We start from the raw sequence: 13,308 nt of genomic DNA on the forward strand, positions 1-13,308 counted from the left end.
AGGCATATGAAGAAAGATGCTATATGCATCCAGAGAAAGAACTGATGAATAGAAGTATGCATAGAACAATTTTACACACACAAACACACACTTATGTATATACTTAGTTTGTCTAGTGGTAGCCATCTCTGAGGCAGGGGGGGAAGGGAAGATTAAAAAAAAGGAACTAGGCATAGACCAACATATGCCAAGATTAGGTCAAAATGGAGCAATGACTTAGTTATAAAGGGTGATGTCATAAGTAAATAAGGGGAACATGGAAAAATGTACCTGTCAGATCTATAGATAAGGGAATTGTTTATAACCAAACAAGAGATAAAGGAAATAATGGAAAGTAAAATAGATAATTTTTATTATGTGAAAATAAAGAGGTTTCATACAGACAAAACCAAGACAGCCAAAATTTAAATTAAAAAAAACAGGAAATGTGAAAATTTTTCCAAAAGTTTCTCTAGCAAAGGCCTTATTTTTCAAATATATAGGGAACTGAGTCAAATTTATTAAAAAAAAATTATTTATCCCCCACTACAAAAGTGGTCAAAGGATATGAAGAGACAGTTTTCAGAAGAAATAAAAATTATCAATAGTCACATAAAAAATGCTCTAAATCACTGCTGATTAGAGAAATGCAAAATAAAACACCTCTGAGATACCATTTCACACCTATCAGATTCACTAGCCTGACAGAAAAGGAAAATGATAAATGCTGGAAGGCACATGCAAAAATAGGGATGTTAATGCACTGTTGGTGGACTTGTGAACTAGTCCAACCATTCCAGAGAATAATTTGGAACTACACCCAAAAGAGTATAAAACCACATACCCTGTAACCCAAACAATACCACTTCTGGGTCTGTATCTCAAAAAGATGAAAGAAAAGGGGAAAGGACCTATTTGTACATATTCATAGCAGCTCTTTTTGGGGGTGGCAAAGGATTGGAAGTTGAGGGGATGTCCATTAATTGGAGAATGGCTGAACAACTTGTGGTATATGAATATTATAGAATACTGTTGTGCTATAAGAAATGATGAGAAAGATGGTTTCAGGAAAAAAACTCATGCAAAGTGAAGTGAGTTGAAGTAGAACATTGTACATAGCAATAAGAATATTGTAAGAATGATCAACTGTAAAAGTCTTAGTACTTTGATCAAGACAGTGCTCTAATACAACTCCAAATGACCTATGATTAAAAAAAAAGTTATCCCTCTCCAGAAAGAAAGAACATATGAACTCTGAATGCAGATTGAAGTGTACGTTTTAACTTTCTTTTTATTTTATTTTGTGTTTCTTTTGTGATGACTAATATAGAAATCTGTTTTGCATGACTGTACATGTATAATTGATACCAAACTGCTTTCCTTCTTAAGGAAGGTTAGGGACTGAAGGAAGGAAGACAATTTGGAACTCAAATTTACAAAAAAAAAATTATTGTTAAAAATTATGTGCAATTGGGAAATAGATAAATATTTTTAAAAGAAAATCACTTTGGTGGTTGAATAGAGGGTGGAATGGAGTGGGAAGAGACTTGAGGCAGTCAGACCCACCAGCAGGCTATTGCAATACTCTAGATATGAGAGGGTGAGGGCCTGTATCAGAGTGGTAGCAGTGTCAGAGGAGAAAAGTGGGTTTTTCAAGAGATGTTGCAAAGGTAAAATTGATAGACCTTAACAACAGATTGGATATGTGTAGTGATATATAGTGAGGAATCTAGAATGACTGTTAAGTTGTAAGCCTGAGGGATTGAGAAGACAGTGTTACCCTCTTTAGCAATAAGCAAGGGAGGGATGATTTAGGGAGTAAAGATAATGAGTCTTATTTTGAACATGTTGAGATTAAAACATATACTTGACATCCAGTTAGAGATGTCTGAAAGGCAGTTGGAGAAGAAAGACTAGAAGTCAGCAGAGATGTTAGGGTGAGATACATAAATCTGAGCATCATCAGCATAGACATGATAATTAAATTCATGGGAGCTGATGATTCCCATATGTTTTAAGGGGCAAATGAGGTTGGAGAAAGTGTCATTGGATTTGACAACTAAGAAATCATTGATAACTTTGAAGAGATCAGTTTCCTTGGAATAAAAAGATTGGAAGCTACACTTTAAGAGGTTAAGAAGAGAGTGGGAGGAGAGAAAGTGGAGGCACCTATTGTAGATGGCCTTTTCAAGAAGTTTAGCCACACAGAATAGAAGAGATAGAGAATGATAGAAGGGATGGAAGGATCAAACAAGAATTTTTGAGGATGTGGGAGATATGGACCTGTTGGGAGGCAATAGGAAAGGAACCAACAGGCAAGAACAGATTGAAAATAAGTGATAGAGTGGGAATGACAGAGGGAGTGATCTGTTGGAGTAGACAGGATAGAATGGAATTATTTGAACAAGTAGAGGGGGTTAACCTCAGTAAGGAGTAAGGCCACTTTATCATGTGAGACAGGAGTTAAGAAGGCACAAGGCATCTGAGTGATGGTGGATGAGGAAGAGTGAAGAAGAGAGCCCTTATGGCAAATGGCTTCAAATTTTTTTCTGTAAAATATGAGGTAAACTTCTCAGCTGAAAGGGTGGGGGAGGGAGAAGGAATAGGAGGTTTGAAGAAAGGTAAAAAGATTTATATATATACATATATATATATATATATATACTTATATATATATATATACATATATATATATATATATATATACTTATATATATGTATGTTTGTATGTATATGTGTGTGTGTGTATGCAATACTTTTTTGACCTCTGTAAAGCAGTAAAGGGAACTAAAATTCTTGAGCTAGTGGTCTATTCAATCCACAACATTTTCTGTTTCTAGCTAACTATCTTAGCATGTGTGTTAGGTCTATCCACAGATGAGCAACAGTGACAGCACTGAGGAAAAGTAAACCAGCAGTTTGGAAAACTGAAGACCTGACCTAAGGGTAAAGCGATGACTCATGCACCAACCAATTTGGGAAAAAGAACAACAGATGTTTATCCAATGTAAATTTTATCAGGCATGCCTTCATTTAGGTGTTCCCCTTTTCCCCTAATGGCCTGAGCCCTTTTTATCTTAAGCAGTGTTCCTCAAACTTTTGGTCTCAGTATTCTTTTATTCTCTTAAATTATTGAAAACACTCCCAAGAACTTTTTTGTGCAGATTGTATCTATCCATATTTACTATATTAGGCATTGAAGTGCATTAGTATTGTTACGAAAATAATTTAGACCTTGTGGATTCTTTGAAAGGGACTTGGAGGTCCCCAGAGGTCCCTGGACCACAGTCTGATAACTGTTGATCTTAAGGTATTTGTCAATATAACTTCTAATCATATACTGACTCCCTGAAGGCCAATAAGAATAAAGTTAATTCTTTTACTATATGAAGAGCTTTCAAATATTTGATGATTATTATACCTTACTGAGGCATATTTTTTAGGCTAAATATGTCCTACAAGCAATCCATATATGGCATGGCATACAAGCTCAATCCTGGTAATTTCTTTCTGTTCCTAATCCAGCTTATTAACATCCTTCTTAAATGTCATGCAAGGAGCTAAATATAGCACTCTACATGAAATGTGGTCATGGCCTTACGAAATAACACAGTGAAACTCTGTTCCTTCATTCTGCATAGTGTACATCTAATATAGGCTTGAGTTTATAGTAGCTTTTTTTGCTGATGTATCACACAATTATTTGATTTAAAACCACTGTTGTTGAAAAAAATTGCTATCTACTTATTTTTCTCTAGTGCTAAATTTTGTGGAATACTTTAACCCAAGTGAACGAACATATTTATGAATGTTAAATATTATCAAAAAGTTCATTATTCTGACCAACAAGGCATTCCATGGGGTTTCTGAAAGTGTCCTCCATTAGCTATCCTGCTCATCCTGAATAATCCTCAGATTTTATAACTATGCTATTTCCATCCTATAGAAAATGATTAGTAAAAAATTTAAGTAGAATAATTCCAAGGATTAATCCATGTGACACCCTACATGAATGTTTCAAGTTGACTCATCCATTAATCAGCAGGTGTATGATGGAGACCATGACAAGTCAATCATTTCCTTTAATGCAAGAATTTTCCTTGTTTCCAAGAAAAAATTCCAACTCTACACTGAAGTAGCACAAAAATATTTGAGCAATTAATTGGAACATTAATAGGTTTTCTGCAAACAGATGCAGTATATGATGCAAAATCATAGAATCTGAGAGTTAGAAGGAACCACAACAGATATTAACTCCAACCTATACCTGAAGGCAGTATCTAGTTCTAGTGTATCAGATAAGACATATATGTGTGTATATAAATATATACATATACATACATATTATATATCTATGCACATATATATATATATATACATATACATACATATTATATATCTATGCACATATATAGATATATATAGATATATATAGATATATATATATATGTGTGTGTATTCTCTACTTAAAGGCCTCCAATGAGAAGGATCCCACTAGTTTTTGAGGTAGCACATCCCACTTTTGGATAGATTTAATTGTGAGGAAGTTTATTGATTGTTCTCTCTCCCTTCCCCCCACTCCCTATCATTAACACATTGCCTTTTTGCAATTTCCACCCACAGCTCCCAGTTTGGCTCTCTAACATCCTCAATCTAACCCTTCTTCCACAGAACAATCCTTCAAGTGTTTGAATACAGCTATCACCTTCTTTGAGTCTTCTTTTCTCCAGGCTAAACATCCCCAGTTCCTTCATCCCATTCTCAAAAGATAGACTATATTATTCTTTATCTTTTGGTGTCCAGGTTTTCTGCCTTACACTTAAAAAAAAGTCAGATCCTCAGAATGAATTCCACAAGTGTCTGTAAGCTAAACAATGCTCTAACACATCCCCAATTCCAGCTCTTTGGGACTTTTCTCCTGAGGATATGAGATATATAAACAAGGAAATAGACAGCAAGCCTAGTGCTTCCTAACTGCCTTCTTCATTATGACTCACTACTGTCCAATCTTTAAAATGCCTATGTATTGGAAGTAGAGTGGTACAAAATAGTGCCAAATTTAAAGTTAAATGCCCTGGGTTTGAATCTGCTCTCTTTAAATTACTAACTATGTGACCTTGGGCAAGTCACTTAACCTCCATGGTCCTGTTTCATCCTCAGTAAAATGTGATGGGTGGACCTAAAAGGCCCTTCCAGCACTAAATCTATGAGTGGAAATAACTGTCCCTGCTTTCAGTTAAGTTTAATGTCTAACCAGATAGACTTGGGCCAAGGAAACACCAACAAAAGAGAGAAAATATCACTCATCTACTTTATGGCCCAAACCAGCTGTAACTATAGGCTCTGGCAGCAGTCTACCAGTGGAAGATTGAGTTGCTTCAGCAGAGGTTACAGGAATAAGTAGACATGAAGCTTAGCCCATAGGACATGTCTGTTATGAGTCAGCTTGACTATCTGCTGCAATCCTGACATTGGAATAAACCTGTTAAATACATTTGCAAAATGTAACCAAGTGATAAAACATGATTCCTTCCTTTAAAGCTCTTTTAATTGAATACACCTGGTGTGGCTCTCCCCCAATTTATGTTAATGCCACACACAGTCAAGTCTGCTCCCACTACCAATTAAACAATAAAGCTGTTTAAACGAGTAAATGTCTTGTACGCCAAGGCTGTGAATTTAAAGAAATATGTGATGTGTATGTTCTTCGTCCCATTTGATAAAGATCAAAGCCATCTATGTTTCCTAACCTGCCACATAACAGGCAGCCTGTGCTATAAAACCCTAGTCACACAAAGGGTCCTCTGTTCAATCTGTTTGATTTCTCCTAGATAGTGAAGGGAATTCCCTGGTGCAGCTGGCTAAAGTTCTGGATCAGTTTAAGGCCGAGAATCAGATTCTTTAACACTAGTGAAATACAGTTCTGTTTCCTGGATGCTCATTTCATGTGTCATCTCCTTAAAGGTGTTGCCATAAGCAGAGTCTCTGTGGCTCAGAGCCACAGTCTTGGTCATTTCCCATATGATTTCATAGAATCTACATAAAATCCCAAGGTCAGGGAGCAAGATGAAGATTTCATTTCCATCCATTCACACAATCTTTTATTGTCATAGATGGCAGCTTTGTGTGTCTCTGTGAGCTTGCTCCCCATGAGTTAAAAGTGTGGCACCGCATCAAAGAGAGACCCAGGATGTAAAACAAGGAGTAGTGAGGGGAAGTCACAAAAAGGCATATTTCGAATCAATGAAGCAAAGAACTTTCTAACAATTTGAACTGTACGAAAGTGAAAAATGGGGCTCCTCAGGAGGAAGTAGTTTTTCTTCCTCCTTGGAGGTCTTTAAATGAAGGCGGCATACACCTTGTCACATAAATTGTAGTGGGAATTCTGTCTGGTACAGGATTGGCTGGGGCAGCTAGGTGATTTAGTAGATAGACAGCTGGAGCCAGGAAGACCTGAGTTCAACTCTGGCCTCAAACACTTAGTAGTTATGTGACCTTGGGCAAGTCACTTAGCCCCGTTTGCCTCAGTTTCCTCATCTTTAAAAGAAGCTGGAGAAGGAAATGGAAAACTGCTCTATTGTATATTTTTGCCAAAAAAACCCCAAAAAACCCTCCAAATGAGGTTACAAAGAGTCTCATATGATTGAACCAAACAAATAACAACACAGAATTCGTAGATGAGTTAGGAGGTCCCTTTAAGCTCTGAGATTCTATGAAAATATTTCCTTTAATTTGCAGATCTTTACATGAGAATCTAAATTATGAACATGGGCTAAGATTAAATAGTAAAGAATCTATCCAGCAAAATGAAATCATTTTACTCCCTGTTCTTGTTTTGATTGTGGAGATTTGTTGTTATTATTATTATCTTAAGGAATAAGAAGAATAGTTCTACAAATATAAAGACTAAAAAATTGGTTGATGGATCTTATTTTTACCTTTCTACCAACTACATTGGCATTGTATAAACCAGGGTGACAACATCCTTTAAATCAACCAAGCAACAAGCATTTATTAGGTGCCTAGTCAATGTTAGGCACCATGCTATGCACAAGAAAAGTCCTCTACTAGTATGGGGTCTTGGACAGAGGCAGTTTTCCTAAGTATCAGGAGAGGACCATGTCATTAGCAACCAGCCTACATAGGCAACATAGAGCTGAGGAAATAGTACAGACTCTGGACTGAGGACATGGGTTCAAATCCCATCTCAGATGGATGCTTATTGACATTGAACAAATCTCTAGGATTAATTCCTAATCTGCAAATGAAAATCACTTCTACTGTAATTTTTGAGGTATGATTCCAATGTGGCTACTACCTGGTGTTCCACAGTGTAATATGGGGACACACATATAAAGTGCCTGTTTTGATCATGGCTTTAAATGTGTATGCCTCTTTCTGAAGGAAATCCAGAGCTGTATCTCTGACCTGTAAATTGCCAATACCTGATTCTTCATATTTGTGACCAACCTCAGAGCAAGAGAGTCAACAAGTATTTATAAAGTACCTACTATGTGCCAGGTATTATGCATCAAAGCAACAACCACCACCAAAAAACAAAAATGCAACTAGTTCTTATTCTCAAGGCACTCACAGTGATTTGGGAGACAAATTACAAGCAACTGTATAGACATGGGTTAAACTGGAAATAAACTCTGAGGAAAGGCCCTAGGATTAAGGAGGATCAGGAAAAGCTTCTTGGAGATAGCAGAATTTTAACTGAGATGAATGAAGCCAGGGAAGTAGAGACAAAGAGGAGAGAGGGGCGGGGGGGGGGGAGATACTGGGGATAGACAGTTAAAAGGCACAAGATCATGTGTGCAGAACTGCAATGTCACTGAATCAGAGTGTGCGGTAAGGGGAAAGAGGGACATGAGGTATTGAAGACTGGAAAGTTAGGAATGCACCTTTGTTATATAGAAGCCAAACAGAAAATTTTATATTTGACCCGGGAGACAATAGGGAGCCACTGGTTTAATTAAATAGGGTGGAGGGGGAAGTAATATACTCAGTCTAGCATTTTACAAAGAACAATTTGACCATTCAGTGGAGGATAGACTGAAGTAGGGAAAGATTTCAGGCAAGGAGATCAGCTCACAGGTTATTACAACAGTCTAGGTGTGAACTAATTCAGGTCTGCATTAAGATTAGTAAAAGATAAGAGGAGAAAAGGGGGGCATATAAGAGAGATGTTACAAAAGTAGAAATAATAGGACTTGGCAACTGATTGCATGTGGACAATAGAGTGAAGAGTCAAGTGTGACACCTAGGTTTTGAGTCTGAGAGGATGGTAATACTCTTAATGATAATAGGGAAATTGGGAAGAGAGGAAGATGTGAAGGAAAAGATAACGAGTTCACTTTGGGACATATTGACTTTAAGATGTCCACTAGACAGTTAAAATATGTAATAGGTGGTTGAAGATGTGAGAGCAAGACAAAGGTTAAGGCTGGACAAATATAAATGAGAATCACCTGCAGAGATGATAATTGAATCTATGGGAGCTGATGAGATCACTAAGTGAAATAGCATGAAGGGAACAGAGAAGAGGACCCAGGACTGAGCCTTGGATGACCCCTCATAGTTAAATAGGTGTGACTGGATAAAGATTCAGCAAAGGAGACTGAGAAGGAGTGGTCAGACAGGTAGGAAGAGAAGTAGGAAAAAGCAGTGTCATGAAAACCTAGAGAGAAAAGATTGTCAAGGGAAAGGTGATAGTGTCAAAAATTGCTGTGAGGTCAAGAAGAATGAAGATTGAGAAAAGCCATAGATTTGTCCAATAAGAGATCATTATTAGCTTTGGAGGGAGCCATGTCCATAGAATGATGAGATCAGAACCAAACTGCTAAGAGTTAAGAGAGTGAGAGGAAAGGAAGTACAGTCACCTGTCATAAGTAAATTTATTAAGGAGTTTAGCCAAAAAAGGAAAAGAAATAGAAAAAGAAGTAGTTAGAATGGATGGATAGATGAAATAAGAATTATTTAAGGATAGGGAAGACATGGATGTGTTTGTAGGCAATATGGAATCAGCCAGTAGACAGGGAGATGTTGAAGATGAGAGAGAGAAAAGACATGGGCAGTCTACTAGATAAGATGGGAAGAATGAGATCAATTGTGCATTTAGAGGGGTTTGTCTTGGCAAGGAGAAGTCCCACCTTTTCTCTTGAGACAGTGATAAAAAATGAAAAAGTTTCAGAAGGCATCTGAATGGTATAAGATGAGGAAGAGAAGAGAAGAAGTATCTCTTGGCAAAAGGCCTCATTTTTTTTTTCTGTGAAGTGTGAGGCAAGATTCTCAGCTGAGAGGGCAGGGAGTTTTGGAAGGTTTGGAAGTTTTGAGAGTGAATGAAAAGATGTGGTGAATGGAATTTGAGTCAATTTGGGAGATGTAAAAGGATTGCCTTGCTACAGTGAGGACTCAGTTGAGATTATGTAACATAAATTTGTAGTGGAGCCAGTCAGCATGGTTTGATGATATTCTCTATCTTCATTCAACAGCACGTAAGTAGGAACAAAGGCATTTTCAGAGTTTATGAACATTCAGTGATGCATTTGTGTTTATGGCAACAAGATCAAGGCCATGAGCATGTCTGTGTGTAGCTGAGGTATGGTGGAGTTGTTCTGAGGTATGGCAGAGTATTACTGGTTTTGTTTTTTCATTTCAGTTTTCATTTTCATTTCAGTTGTGTCTGATTCATCATGAATCCAGCTGGGGCTTTCTTGGCAAAGATACTAAAGTGACTTGCCATTTCCTTCTCCAGATCATTTTTACAGATGAGGAAACAGAGCCATGATAAATTGAGGAAATTGGATGTTAGGGTCCTTGAAGGAATATCAATATGCATGTTAAAGTTTCCTAGTATAAGGGCAGAAGGTGAGGAGGAGAGAAAGACAGGCACTTAACTCATTGTGGAGGGAAAGAATGTCCTAAATGCTGATAAACAATAGCCACTGGAATCTTGAAGAGGTAGTAGATATGGATTGAGTAAAACTCAAAGGAGGAGAGGTTACTGAGTATATGGTGATAGAGAGTGAGTAAGCTTGGCAGTGGCAATGAGAAGCAAGGAATATTTCAACTCACTATCGTAAATCATGAGTTGGGAGTGAGTAAAAGTGCAACCTGTGCTGAAAACAATGGCAAAGGAGGTTGAATTACCAGGGGAGAGTTAGAAATCTGAGTGAGTACAAGAAGATAAATGGACTGAGAAAGAAGAAGTTTTAAGAGGAAACCTATCTTGTTGCCTACGGAATAGGCTTTCTAGAGAGTACAATGGAAGGGGCAGGTAGCCTTAAATTAAGACATTAGTAGGTTGGGCTGAGGGGTTTGGGAATAAGGAAGCAGTCAGTGGGGGCACCAAGGATAGGGTTGAACAATGGCATCTGGGGATTTAGAATCCCTGGGATGGAGAAGGAATGACAGGGTGAAGTATGTGAATAATTGAGGAATATATTTAGCTTCTCTATTGCCCAAACAAGAAAGTTAGTATGTCCATTTGCCATACTGTTCTCTAATTCAAGAGCTTTAGTTCAAAGATGATTTCAGCCTAAAAGATTCCATTTAACAAAAGAAGTAGTTCACAACAGCACAGCCTATTGATTTTGGGATAAGAATACAAACAGTCATTGAATTTCTAGCACCAGGGCTCCAAACTGAGTTAGGCTTCCAAGAAGTCCAGTGACAAACACGGAAGGGTAGGGCCAGAATCTCAGCCCTGTGAGCTGCTGCACAGATTCTCTTCTTGGGAGAGGGACATCAGATCATTTCTCATACTGAAAAATAGATCATTTCCCAATCACCCTGTGGGTACAGGGCTTCAGTGCCCCTAGTTCTGTCCTCTGGAGCTAAAACAAACAAAGCTCAGGCTAAGTCTTCATGGGTCTTATGGCCATACATAGAGTCCTACAAATACTTGAAGACAGCTGTCATGTCATGTTCTCATGAGTTTTCTCTTCTCTAAGCTAAATGTATTCAAATCCTTCAGCTGATCTCCATATAATACCACTGCCAGTTTCCTCAACTTATGCACCCAGACCCTGTGTATACTTCCAGTGTTGTGAGAGATATCATCTTGTTTCTCTGCCCAGCTATGTGTCTAATTACTTTTACTGTAAAGTGAGTTCAGGAAGTGATATATTATATATAGTAACATAGAGATATGAATGTATTCATAGACATATACTTATGAACATATATATCATAATATATATTATATACACATAATAATATGCATATATTTTATATTATATATGTGCGTATGTGTCTGTGTATATAGGGGCAGGATTAGGGAACAGTGAGGAATTGAAAGCTATATTTGAAATGTCAAGGTAACAGAGCATCAATCACGTCCGTAGAGCACTACAACCTAGAAGACAAACTAGAAAATAGGCATGGGCCAAATAGCATGATTTGTCCTTTTTTTTCAAAATCACTTTTAAAATCTATCCCAGTCTTAGCTCCCAGCAAAGAAAGAGTGATATCCCCTTACAGTCAAATGCACTGGACTAATAAAATCTCTAAACTTTGCCGTGACCTAGCCACTATTAGAACTAGTGACTCTCATTCCAGGCAATGGCCATAAACCCATTTTGAGCACTAGGAAAATCTCTACCTTCACAGACAAGAAGAGGTTTGACAGATAACACATGAGACCACATGAACTCAAAGTGAAAACCATATCCACTCAAGAAGTCCCAAGGGTAAAGTGAATGTCCAAGACAATTGAGATTGGATTGAGAAAGTACAAACACCAATGCATGCAACAGCAGCTGAAGAACAGCATCTAAACACCCTAAGTAAAATACCTTCTTATTAGTTATTGGTGATCAGATTTTCCTGCCTTTTTTACTCAATGTCGTAACTAAGAGACAGAAAATCTGCATGATTCTCTAAGTGCCCATGTCCGTGTAGATGGAAATGCTGCCTGCATAGTATTGGGTTTCCAGTCTAAACTATCTATAACTTTTGTGTATATGCCTGTTCTAGATTCTACCTCACTCACTTTGTCCCCAGGAAGGCGTGTTATCTCTGTGTTTCCTGGGGCACAAAGATCCTTGTGTCTAGGTTTCTTTAGTATGTGCTTAGTTGTGGGTGTGAAAAGGGCCTAAGGAATTAAGCCTGAGCTGGAAAGATTATTCCAAGAGTCAGGAGCTGATGAATCCTGGCCCCAAACTCATGTCTGAAAGTGTCTTTGAAGATGCTGTAGTCTCTATTATGGAGGAACAATACCTCCAAATTAAAGAAGGCCAAACTTCATAGAGATACTATAAACAGCATTCTCACTTTTTAAGGAACTTCTGAAGGTTTTTGATGTCTTTTCTATGGTATTGCTCTTCAACTTCCCAATCATTTTATCATGTCTCAGATTATTGTCTATGTCCCATCTACTGTCCTTCATCATACTTTATAACTTCAATAGCTAGCACTTGAAGGCCAGCCAACCTCTCAGGTTACCGTCCAGTGGGTCAACCAGTCAATAAACATTTATTAAGCATCTATCATTTCTCAGGAATTGAGCTAAGGATAAAAAGAAAGGCAAAAGATAGTTGCTGCCCTCAAGGAACTCACAATCTTATGAGGAAAGACAATACGTAAAAAGAAGTTGTAAGGGCAAGAGGGAAAGCAGTGTATGATGAAGTCCAGAGTCTTGCAACTGAGTGAAAAATGAAAGATGACTGCTCTCATCCTTAAATGAAGGATCTACAGGAGCTCTCTCCTCTCCACCCTCTGCCTTCTCCAGACAGAAGGAGAGATGGCCTTCAGGGACAGACAGGTGGTACTGATAAAGTGTGAGTTCCAGGGTTGATGTAATCTTATCTTGGGGACATGATGAGGTCCAGAGAAGTTCAGTGAGGTGGAAAATGAAGACATATGTCTAGTCATACAAGGACAAATTAGCTTATTAACTGGCACATAGTAGGTTCTTAATAAATGTTTGTTGACTAGAAAGTAGGTCCTATGCTATTACCATCATTCAGCACCATTCCTTAGGGATAAGAGACAGGAAGTAAGTTCAGCTGGTAAATTTAGATGAACTCTGCTCAGTTATAGAAAAACCAATGTGGCTTATTGGTTTAGAGTGTTGGATGTGGAGTCATGAAGGGCTAGGCCAGGGGTGGGGAACCTGTGGAATTCTAGATCCCCAAGCGTGGCCCTTTGGCTGAATCCCAAACTTCACAGAACAAATCCCCTTAATAGAAGGATTTGTTCTGTAAAACTTAGACTCAGTCAAAAGGCCTCACTCAAGCACCTAGAAGGCCACATGTGGACTTGAGGCCACAGGTTCCCCTACTCTAAGCTAGGCTGAAATCCCACTTGTGACCCCTTCTTAGC

This window comes from Phascolarctos cinereus, unplaced genomic scaffold, assembly GCF_003287225.1.
Source record: "Phascolarctos cinereus isolate Bilbo 61053 unplaced genomic scaffold, phaCin_HiC Scaffold_4;HRSCAF=312, whole genome shotgun sequence".
Lineage (NCBI taxonomy): Eukaryota > Metazoa > Chordata > Mammalia > Diprotodontia > Phascolarctidae > Phascolarctos > Phascolarctos cinereus.